Genomic DNA, 11,717 nt, shown 5'->3' with positions numbered 1-11,717 from the left:
GGAGGGCTAAGATTGTCACTTCTCAGTCAAAAAATGTCCAAATTTCTAGACAAAGTGCACAGGGTGATGGTCGAGAGCCCCCTGATCTCTCAATCTTTCAAATATTAACCCCAGACATTTAGTCAATAGGATATGATACAAACGTGACTAACGACACTTTTGGGTACACTTCCTGTCTTCTATGTTTACGGAGCGGCCCAAAGTGCCAGTTGGATATTCCAAAATATATAAGCGAAAACCTACCCGAGACCGGCTTAAATGAGGTTGAGACCCCCCTGGTCTTTCAATGGTCCATAAAATTCAACCCCAAATCATTGACTCTGTATATATAAGATTGTATTAGATGGAGTTTCCAGAACCCACAACAAACGTCCCCTACCTCCCCTTACAAAACCATTACGGAGGGCTAAGATTGTCACTTATCAGTCAAAAAATGTCCAAATTTTAGGACAAAGGGCACAGGGTGATGGTGAGAGCCCCTGATCTCTCAATCTTTCTAATATTTAACAGACATTTAGTCAATAGGTAGATACAAACGTGACTAAAAGGACTTTGGGTACACTTCCTGTCTTCTATGTTTACGGAGCGCCCAAAGTGCCAGTTGGATATTCAAAATATATAGCGAAAACCTACCCGAGACCGCTTAAATGAGGTTGAGACCCCCTGGTCTTTCAATGTCCATAAAATTCAACCAAATCATTGACTCTGTATATATAAAGATTGTATTAGATGGAGTTTCCAGAAAAACGTCATCTTCAAAATCTACGGAGGGCTAAGATTGTCACTTATCAGTCAAAAAATGTCCAAATTTTAGGACAAAGGGCACAGGGTGATGGTGAGAGCCCCCTGATCTCTCCAATCTTTCTAATATTTAACAGACATTTAGTCAATAGGTAGATACAAACGTGACTAAAAGGACTTTGGGTACACTTCCTGTCTTCTATGTTTACGGAGCGCCAAAGTGCCAGTTGGATATTCAAAATATATAGCGAAAAACCTACCCGAGACCGCTTAAATGAGGTTGAGACCCCCCTGGTCTTTCAATGTCCATAAAATTCAACCAAATCATTGACTCTGTATATATAAAGATTGTATTAGATGGAGTTTCAGAAAAACGTCATCTTCAAAATCTACGGAGGGCTAAGATTGTCACTTATCAGTCAAAAAATGTCCAAATTTTAGGACAAAGGGCACAGGGTGATGGTGAGAGCCCCCTGATCTCTCAATCTTTCTAATATTTAACAGACATTTAGTCAATAGGTAGATACAAACGTGACTAAAAGGACTTTGGGTACACTTCCTGTCTTCTATGTTTACGGAGCGCCCAAAGTGCCAGTTGGATATTCAAAATATATAGCGAAAACCTACCCGAGACCGCTTAAATGAGGTTGAGACCCCCCTGGTCTTTCAATGTCCATAAAATTCAACCAAATCATTGACTCTGTATATATAAAGATTGTATTAGATGGAGTTTCCAGAAAAACGTCATCTTCAAAATCTACGGAGGGCTAAGATTGTCACTTATCAGTCAAAAAATGTCCAAATTTTAGGACAAAGGGCACAGGGTGATGGTGAGAGCCCCCTGATCTCTCAATCTTTCTAATATTTAACAGACATTTAGTCAATAGGTAGATACAAACGTGACTAAAAGGACTTTGGGTACACTTCCTGTCTTCTATGTTTACGGAGCGCCCAAAGTGCCAGTTGGATATTCAAAATATATAGCGAAACCTACCCGAGACCGCTTAAATGAGGTTGAGACCCCCCTGGTCTTTCAATGTCCATAAAATTCAACCAAATCATTGACTCTGTATATATAAAGATTGTATTAGATGGAGTTTCCAGAAAAAACGTCATCTTCAAAATCTACGGAGGGCTAAGATTGTCACTTATCAGTCAAAAAATGTCCAAATTTTAGGACAAAGGCACAGGGTGATGGTGAGAGCCCCCTGATCTCTCAATCTTTCTAATATTTAACAGACATTTAGTCAATAGGTAGATACAAACGTGACTAAAAGGACTTTGGGTACACTTCCTGTCTTCTATGTTTACGGAGCGCCCAAAGTGCCAGTTGGATATTCAAAATATATAGCGAAAACCTACCCGAGACCGCTTAAATGAGGTTGAGACCCCCCTGGTCTTTCAATGTCCATAAAATTCAACCAAATCATTGACTCTGTATATATAAAGATTGTATTAGATGGAGTTTCCAGAAAAACGTCATCTTCAAAATCTACGGAGGGCTAAGATTGTCACTTATCAGTCAAAAAATGTCCAAATTTTAGGACAAAGGGCACAGGGTGATGGTGAGAGCCCCTGATCTCTCAATCTTTCTAATATTTAACAGACATTTAGTCAATAGGTAGATACAAACGTGACTAAAAGGACTTTGGGTACACTTCCTGTCTTCTATGTTTACGGAGCGCCCAAAGTGCCAGTTGGATATTCAAAATATATAGCGAAAACCTACCCGAGACCGCTTAAATGAGGTTGAGACCCCCTGGTCTTTCAATGTCCATAAAATTCAACCAAATCATTGACTCTGTATATATAAAGATTGTATTAGATGGAGTTTCCAGAAAAACGTCATCTTCAAAATCTACGGAGGGCTAAGATTGTCACTTATCAGTCAAAAAATGTCCAAATTTTAGGACAAAGGGCACAGGGTGATGGTGAGAGCCCCCTGATCTCTCAATCTTTCTAATATTTAACAGACATTTAGTCAATAGGTAGATACAAACGTGACTAAAAGGACTTTGGGTACACTTCCTGTCTTCTATGTTTACGGAGCGCCCAAAGTGCCAGTTGGATATTCAAAATATATAGCGAAAACCTACCCGAGACCGCTTAAATGAGGTTGAGACCCCCCTGGTCTTTCAATGTCCATAAAATTCAACCAAATCATTGACTCTGTATATATAAAGATTGTATTAGATGGAGTTTCCAGAAAAACGTCATCTTCAAAATCTACGGAGGGCTAAGATTGTCACTTATCAGTCAAAAAATGTCCAAATTTTAGGACAAAGGGCACAGGGTGATGGTGAGAGCCCCTGATCTCTCAATCTTTCTAATATTTAACAGACATTTAGTCAATAGGTAGATACAAACGTGACTAAAAGGACTTTGGGTACACTTCCTGTCTTCTATGTTTACGGAGCGCCCAAAGTGCCAGTTGGATATTCAAAATATATAGCGAAAACCTACCCGAGACCGCTTAAATGAGGTTGAGACCCCCCTGGTCTTTCAATGTCCATAAAATTCAACCAAATCATTGACTCTGTATATATAAAGATTGTATTAGATGGAGTTTCCAGAAAAACGTCATCTTCAAAATCTACGGAGGGCTAAGATTGTCACTTATCAGTCAAAAATGTCCAAATTTTAGGACAAAGGGCACAGGGTGATGGTGAGAGCCCCTGATCTCTCAATCTTTCTAATATTTAACAGACATTTAGTCAATAGGTAGATACAAACGTGACTAAAAGGACTTTGGGTACACTTCCTGTCTTCTATGTTTACGGAGCGCCCAAAGTGCCCAGTTGGATATTCAAAATATATAGCGAAAACCTACCCGAGACCGCTTAAATGAGGTTGAGACCCCCCTGGTCTTTCAATGTCCATAAAATTCAACCAAATCATTGACTCTGTATATATAAAGATTGTATTAGATGGAGTTTCCAGAAAAACGTCATCTTCAAAATCTACGGAGGGCTAAGATTGTCACTTATCAGTCAAAAAATGTCCAAATTTTAGGACAAAGGGCACAGGGTGATGGGTGAGAGCCCCCTGATCTCTCAATCTTTCTAATATTTAACAGACATTTAGTCAATAGGTAGATACAAACGTGACTAAAAGGACTTTGGGTACACTTCCTGTCTTCTATGTTTACGGAGCGCCCAAAGTGCCAGTTGGATATTCAAAATATATAGCGAAAACCTACCCGAGACCGCTTAAATGAGGTTGAGACCCCCCTGGTCTTTCAATGTCCATAAAATTCAACCAAATCATTGACTCTGTATATATAAAGATTGTATTAGATGGAGTTTCCAGAAAAACGTCATCTTCAAAATCTACGGAGGGCTAAGATTGTCACTTATCAGTCAAAAAATGTCCAAATTTTAGGACAAAGGGCACAGGGTGATGGTGAGAGCCCCCTGATCTCTCAATCTTTCTAATATTTAACAGACATTTAGTCAATAGGTAGATACAAACGTGACTAAAAGGACTTTGGGTACACTTCCTGTCTTCTATGTTTACGGAGCGCCCAAAGTGCCAGTTGGATATTCAAAATATATAGCGAAAACCTACCGAGACCGCTTAAATGAGGTTGAGACCCCCCTGGTCTTTCAATGTCCATAAAATTCAACCAAATCATTGACTCTGTATATATAAAGATTGTATTAGATGGAGTTTCCAGAAAAACGTCATCTTCAAAATCTACGGAGGGCTAAGATTGTCACTTATCAGTCAAAAAATGTCCAAATTTTAGGACAAAGGGCACAGGGTGATGGTGAGAGCCCCCTGATCTCTCAATCTTTCTAATATTTAACAGACATTTAGTCAATAGGTAGATACAAACGTGACTAAAAGGACTTTGGGTACACTTCCTGTCTTCTATGTTTACGGAGCGCCCAAAGTGCCAGTTGGATATTCAAAATATATAGCGAAAACCTACCCGAGACCGCTTAAATGAGGTTGAGACCCCCCTGGTCTTTCAATGTCCATAAAATTCAACCAAATCATTGACTCTGTATATATAAAGATTGTATTAGATGGAGTTTCCAGAAAAACGTCATCTTCAAAATCTACGGAGGGCTAAGATTGTCACTTATCAGTCAAAAAATGTCCAAATTTTAGGACAAAGGGCACAGGGTGATGGTGAGAGCCCCTGATCTCTCAATCTTTCTAATATTTAACAGACATTTAGTCAATAGGTAGATACAAACGTGACTAAAAGGACTTTGGGTACACTTCCTGTCTTCTATGTTTACGGAGCGCCCAAAGTGCCAGTTGGATATTCAAAATATATAGCGAAAACCTACCCGAGACCGCTTAAATGAGGTTGAGACCCCCCTGGTCTTTCAATGTCCATAAAATTCAACCAAATCATTGACTCTGTATATATAAAGATTGTATTAGATGGAGTTTCCAGAAAAACGTCATCTTCAAAATCTACGGAGGGCTAAGATTGTCACTTATCAGTCAAAAAATGTCCAAATTTAGGACAAAGGGCACAGGGTGATGGTGAGAGCCCCCTGATCTCTCAATCTTTCTAATATTTAACAGACATTTAGTCAATAGGTAGATACAAACGTGACTAAAAGGACTTTGGGTACACTTCCTGTCTTCTATGTTTACGGAGCGCCCAAAGTGCCAGTTGGATATTCAAAATATATAGCGAAAACCTACCGAGACCGCTTAAATGAGGTTGAGACCCCCCTGGTCTTTCAATGTCCATGAAAATTCAACCAAATCATTGACCTCTGTATATATAAAGATTGTATTTAGATGGAGTTTCAGAAAAACGTCATCTTCAAAATCTACGGAGGGCTAAGATTGTCACTTATCAGTCAAAAAATGTCCAAATTTTAGGACAAAGGGCACAGGGTGATGGTGAGAGCCCCCTGATCTCTCATCTTTCTAATATTTAACAGACATTTAGTCAATAGGTAGATACAAACGTGACTAAAAGGACTTTGGGTACACTTCCTGTCTTCTATGTTTACGGAGCGCCCAAAGTGCCAGTTGGATATTCAAATATATAGCGAAACCTACCCGAGACCGCTTAAATGAGGTTGAGACCCCCCTGGTCTTTCAATGTCCATAAAATTCAACCAAATCATTGACTCTGTATATATAAAGATTGTATTAGATGGAGTTTCCAGAAAAACGTCATCTTCAAATCTACGGAGGGCTAAGATTGTCACTTATCAGTCAAAAAATGTCCAAATTTTAGGACAAAGGGCACAGGGTGATGGGTGAGAGCCCCCTGATCTCTCAATCTTTCTAATATTTAACAGACATTTAGTCAATAGGTAGATACAAACGTGACTAAAAGGACTTTGGGTACACTTCCTGTCTTCTATGTTTACGGAGCGCCCAAAGTGCCAGTTGGATATTCAAAATATATAGCGAAAACCTACCCGAGACCGCTTAAATGAGGTTGAGACCCCCTGGTCTTTCAATGTCCATAAAATTCAACCAAATCATTGACTCTGTATATATAAAGATTGTATTAGATGGAGTTTCCAGAAAACGTCATCTTCAAAATCTACGGAGGGCTAAGATTGTCACTTATCAGTCAAAAAATGTCCAAATTTTAGGACAAAGGGCACAGGGTGATGTGAGAGCCCCCTGATCTCTCAATCTTTCTAATATTTAACAGACATTTAGTCAATAGGTAGATACAAACGTGACTAAAAGGACTTTGGGTACACTTCCTGTCTTCTATGTTTACGGAGCGCCCAAAGTGCCAGTTGGATATTCAAAATATATAGCGAAAACCTACCCGAGACCGCTTAAATGAGGTTGAGACCCCCCTGTCTTTCAATGTCCATAATTCAACCAAATCATTGACTCTGTATATATAAAGATTGCATTAGATGGAGTTTCCAGAAAAACGTCATCTTCAATATCTACGGAGGGCTAAGATTGTCACTTTTCAGTCAAAAAATGTCCAAATTTTAGGACAAAGGGCACAGGGTGATGGTGAGAGCCCCCTGATCTCTCAATCTTTCTAATATTTAACAGACATTTAGTCAATAGGTAGATACAAACGTGACTAAAAGGACTCTTGGGTACACTTCCTGTCTTCTATGTTTACGGAGCGCCCAAAGTGCCAGTTGGATATTCAAAATATATAGCGAAAACCTACCCGAGACCGCTTAAATGAGGTTGAGACCCCCCTGGTCTTTCAATGTCCATAAAATTCAACCAAATCATTGACTCTGTATATATAAAGATTGCATTAGATGGAGTTTCCAGAAAAACGTCATCTTCAATATCTACGGAGGGCTAAGATTGTCACTTTTCAGTCAAAAAATGTCCAAATTTTAGGACAAAGGGCACAGGGTGATGGTGAGAGCCCCCTGATCTCTCAATCTTTCTAATATTTAACAGACATTTAGTCAATAGGTAGATACAAACGTGACTAAAAGGACTTTGGGTACACTTCCTGTCTTCTATGTTTACGGAGCGCCCAAAGTGCCAGTTGGATATTCAAAATATATAGCGAAAACCTACCCGAGACCGCTTAAATGAGGTTGAGACCCCCCTGGTCTTTCAATGTCCATAAAATTCAACCAAATCATTGACTCTGTATATATAAAGATTGCATTAGATGGAGTTTCCAGAAAAACGTCATCTTCAATATCTACGGAGGGCTAAGATTGTCACTTTTCAGTCAAAAAATGTCCAAATTTTAGGACAAAGGGCACAGGGTGATGGTGAGAGCCCCCTGATCTCTCAATCTTTCTAATATTTAACAGACATTTAGTCAATAGGTAGATACAAACGTGACTAAAAGGACTTTGGGTACACTTCCTGTCTTCTATGTTTACGGAGCGCCCAAAGTGCCAGTTGGATATTCAAAATATATAGCGAAAACCTACCCGAGACCGCTTAAATGAGGTTGTGACCCCCCTGGTCTTTCAATGTCCATAAAATTCAACCAAATCATTGACTCTGTATATATAAAGATTGCATTAGATGGAGTTTCCAGAAAAACGTCATCTTCAATATCTACGGAGGGCTAAGATTGTCACTTTTCAGTCAAAAAATGTCCAAATTTTAGGACAAAGGGCACAGGGTGATGGTGAGAGCCCCCTGATCTCTCAATCTTTCTAATATTTAACAGACATTTAGTCAATAGGTAGATACAAACGTGACTAAAAGGACTTTGGGTACACTTCCTGTCTTCTATGTTTACGGAGCGCCCAAAGTGCCAGTTGGATATTCAAAATATATAGCGAAAACCTACCCGAGACCGCTTAAATGAGGTTGAGACCCCCCTGGTCTTTCAATGTCCATAAAATTCAACCAAATCATTGACTCTGTATATATAAAGATTGCATTAGATGGAGTTTCCAGAAAAACGTCATCTTCAATATCTACGGAGGGCTAAGATTGTCACTTTTCAGTCAAAAAATGTCCAAATTTTAGGACAAAGGGCACAGGGTGATGGTGAGAGCCCCCTGATCTCTCAATCTTTCTAATATTTAACAGACATTTAGTCAATAGGTAGATACAAACGTGACTAAAAGGACTTTGGGTACACTTCCTGTCTTCTATGTTTACGGAGCGCCCAAAGTGCCAGTTGGATATTCAAAATATATAGCGAAAACCTACCCGAGACCGCTTAAATGAGGTTGAGACCCCCCTGGTCTTTCAATGTCCATAAAATTCAACCAAATCATTGACTCTGTATATATAAAGATTGCATTAGATGGAGTTTCCAGAAAAACGTCATCTTCAATATCTACGGAGGGCTAAGATTGTCACTTTTCAGTCAAAAAATGTCCAAATTTTAGGACAAAGGGCACAGGGTGATGGTGAGAGCCCCCTGATCTCTCAATCTTTCTAATATTTAACAGACATTTAGTCAATAGGTAGATACAAACGTGACTAAAAGGACTTTGGGTACACTTCCTGTCTTCTATGTTTACGGAGCGCCCAAAGTGCCAGTTGGATATTCAAAATATATAGCGAAAACCTACCCGAGACCGCTTAAATGAGGTTGAGACCCCCCTGGTCTTTCAATGTCCATAAAATTCAACCAAATCATTGACTCTGTATATATAAAGATTGCATTAGATGGAGTTTCCAGAAAAACGTCATCTTCAATATCTACGGAGGGCTAAGATTGTCACTTTTCAGTCAAAAAATGTCCAAATTTTAGGACAAAGGGCACAGGGTGATGGTGAGAGCCCCCTGATCTCTCAATCTTTCTAATATTTAACAGACATTTAGTCAATAGGTAGATACAAACGTGACTAAAAGGACTTTGGGGTACACTTCCTGTCTTCTATGTTTACGGAGCGCCCAAAGTGCCAGTTGGATATTCAAAATATATAGCGAAAACCTACCCGAGACCGCTTAAATGAGGTTGTGACCCCCCTGGTCTTTCAATGTCCATAAAATTCAACCAAATCATTGACTCTGTATATATAAAGATTGCATTAGATGGAGTTTCCAGAAAAACGTCATCTTCAATATCTACGGAGGGCTAAGATTGTCACTTTTCAGTCAAAAAATGTCCAAATTTTAGGACAAAGGGCACAGGGTGATGGTGAGAGCCCCCTGATCTCTCAATCTTTCTAATATTTAACAGACATTTAGTCAATAGGTAGATACAAACGTGACTAAAAGGACTTTGGGTACACTTCCTGTCTTCTATGTTTACGGAGCGCCCAAAGTGCCAGTTGGATATTCAAAATATATAGCGAAAACCTACCCGAGACCGCTTAAATGAGGTTGTGACCCCCCCTGGTCTTTCAATGTCCATAAAATTCAACCAAATCATTGACTCTGTATATATAAAGATTGCATTAGATGGAGTTTCCAGAAAAACGTCATCTTCAATATCTACGGAGGGCTAAGATTGTCACTTTTCAGTCAAAAAATGTCCAAATTTTAGGACAAAGGGCACAGGGTGATGGTGAGAGCCCCCTGATCTCTCAATCTTTCTAATATTTAACAGACATTTAGTCAATAGGTAGATACAAACGTGACTAAAAGGACTTTGGGTACACTTCCTGTCTTCTATGTTTACGGAGCGCCCAAAGTGCCAGTTGGATATTCAAAATATATAGCGAAAACCTACCCGAGACCGCTTAAATGAGGTTGTGACCCCCCTGGTCTTTCAATGTCCATAAAATTCAACCAAATCATTGACTCTGTATATATAAAGATTGCATTAGATGGAGTTTCCAGAAAAACGTCATCTTCAATATCTACGGAGGGCTAAGATTGTCACTTTTCAGTCAAAAAATGTCCAAATTTTAGGACAAAGGGCACAGGGTGATGGTGAGAGCCCCCTGATCTCTCAATCTTTCTAATATTTAACAGACATTTAGTCAATAGGTAGATACAAACGTGACTAAAAGGACTTTGGGTACACTTCCTGTCTTCTATGTTTACGGAGCGCCCAAAGTGCCAGTTGGATATTCAAAATATATAGCGAAAACCTACCCGAGACCGCTTAAATGAGGTTGTGACCCCCCTGGTCTTTCAATGTCCATAAAATTCAACCAAATCATTGACTCTGTATATATAAAGATTGCATTAGATGGAGTTTCCAGAAAAACGTCATCTTCAATATCTACGGAGGGCTAAGATTGTCACTTTTCAGTCAAAAAATGTCCAAATTTTAGGACAAAGGGCACAGGGGTGATGGTGAGAGCCCCCTGATCTCTCAATCTTTCTAATATTTAACAGACATTTAGTCAATAGGTAGATACAAACGTGACTAAAAGGACTTTGGGTACACTTCCTGTCTTCTATGTTTACGGAGCGCCCAAAGTGCCAGTTGGATATTCAAAATATATAGCGAAAACCCTACCCGAGACCGCTTAAATGAGGTTGTGACCCCCCTGGTCTTTCAATGTCCATAAAATTCAACCAAATCATTGACTCTGTATATATAAAGATTGCATTAGATGGAGTTTCCAGAAAAACGTCATCTTCAATATCTACGGAGGGCTAAGATTGTCACTTTTCAGTCAAAAAATGTCCAAATTTTAGGACAAAGGGCACAGGGTGATGGTGAGAGCCCCCTGATCTCTCAATCTTTCTAATATTTAACAGACATTTAGTCAATAGGAGATACAAACGTGACTAAAAGGACTTTGGGTACACTTCCTGTCTTCTATGTTTACGGAGCGCCCAAAGTGCCAGTTGGATATTCAAAATATATAGCGAAAACCTACCCGAGACCGCTTAAATGAGGTTGTGACCCCCCTGGTCTTTCAATGTCCATAAAATTCAACCAAATCATTGACTCTGTATATATAAAGATTGCATTAGATGGAGTTTCCAGAAAAACGTCATCTTCAATATCTACGGAGGGCTAAGATTGTCACTTTTCAGTCAAAAAATGTCCAAATTTTAGGACAAAGGGCACAGGGTGATGGTGAGAGCCCCCTGATCTCTCAATCTTTCTAATATTTAACAGACATTTAGTCAATAGGTAGATACAAACGTGACTAAAAGGACTTTGGGTACACTTCCTGTCTTCTATGTTTACGGAGCGCCCAAAGTGCCAGTTGGATATTCAAAATATATAGCGAAAACCTACCCGAGACCGCTTAAATGAGGTTGAGACCCCCCTGGTCTTTCAATGTCCATAAAATTCAACCAAATCATTGACTCTGTATATATAAAGATTGCATTAGATGGAGTTTCCAGAAAAACGTCATCTTCAATATCTACGGAGGGCTAAGATTGTCACTTTTCAGTCAAAAAATGTCCAAATTTTAGGACAAAGGGCACAGGGTGATGGTGAGAGCCCCCTGATCTCTCAATCTTTCTAATATTTAACAGACATTTAGTCAATAGGTAGATACAAACGTGACTAAAAGGACTTTGGGTACACTTCCTGTCTTCTATGTTTACGGAGCGCCCAAAGTGCCAGTTGGATATTCAAAATATATAGCGAAAACCTACCCGAGACCGCTTAAATGAGGTTGAGACCCCCCTGGTCTTTCAATGTCCATAAAATT

Source organism: Mytilus trossulus, chromosome 1 (assembly GCF_036588685.1).
Source record: "Mytilus trossulus isolate FHL-02 chromosome 1, PNRI_Mtr1.1.1.hap1, whole genome shotgun sequence".
In the NCBI taxonomy this organism is placed as follows: domain Eukaryota; kingdom Metazoa; phylum Mollusca; class Bivalvia; order Mytilida; family Mytilidae; genus Mytilus; species Mytilus trossulus.
This window is presented reverse-complemented; position numbering follows the sequence as displayed.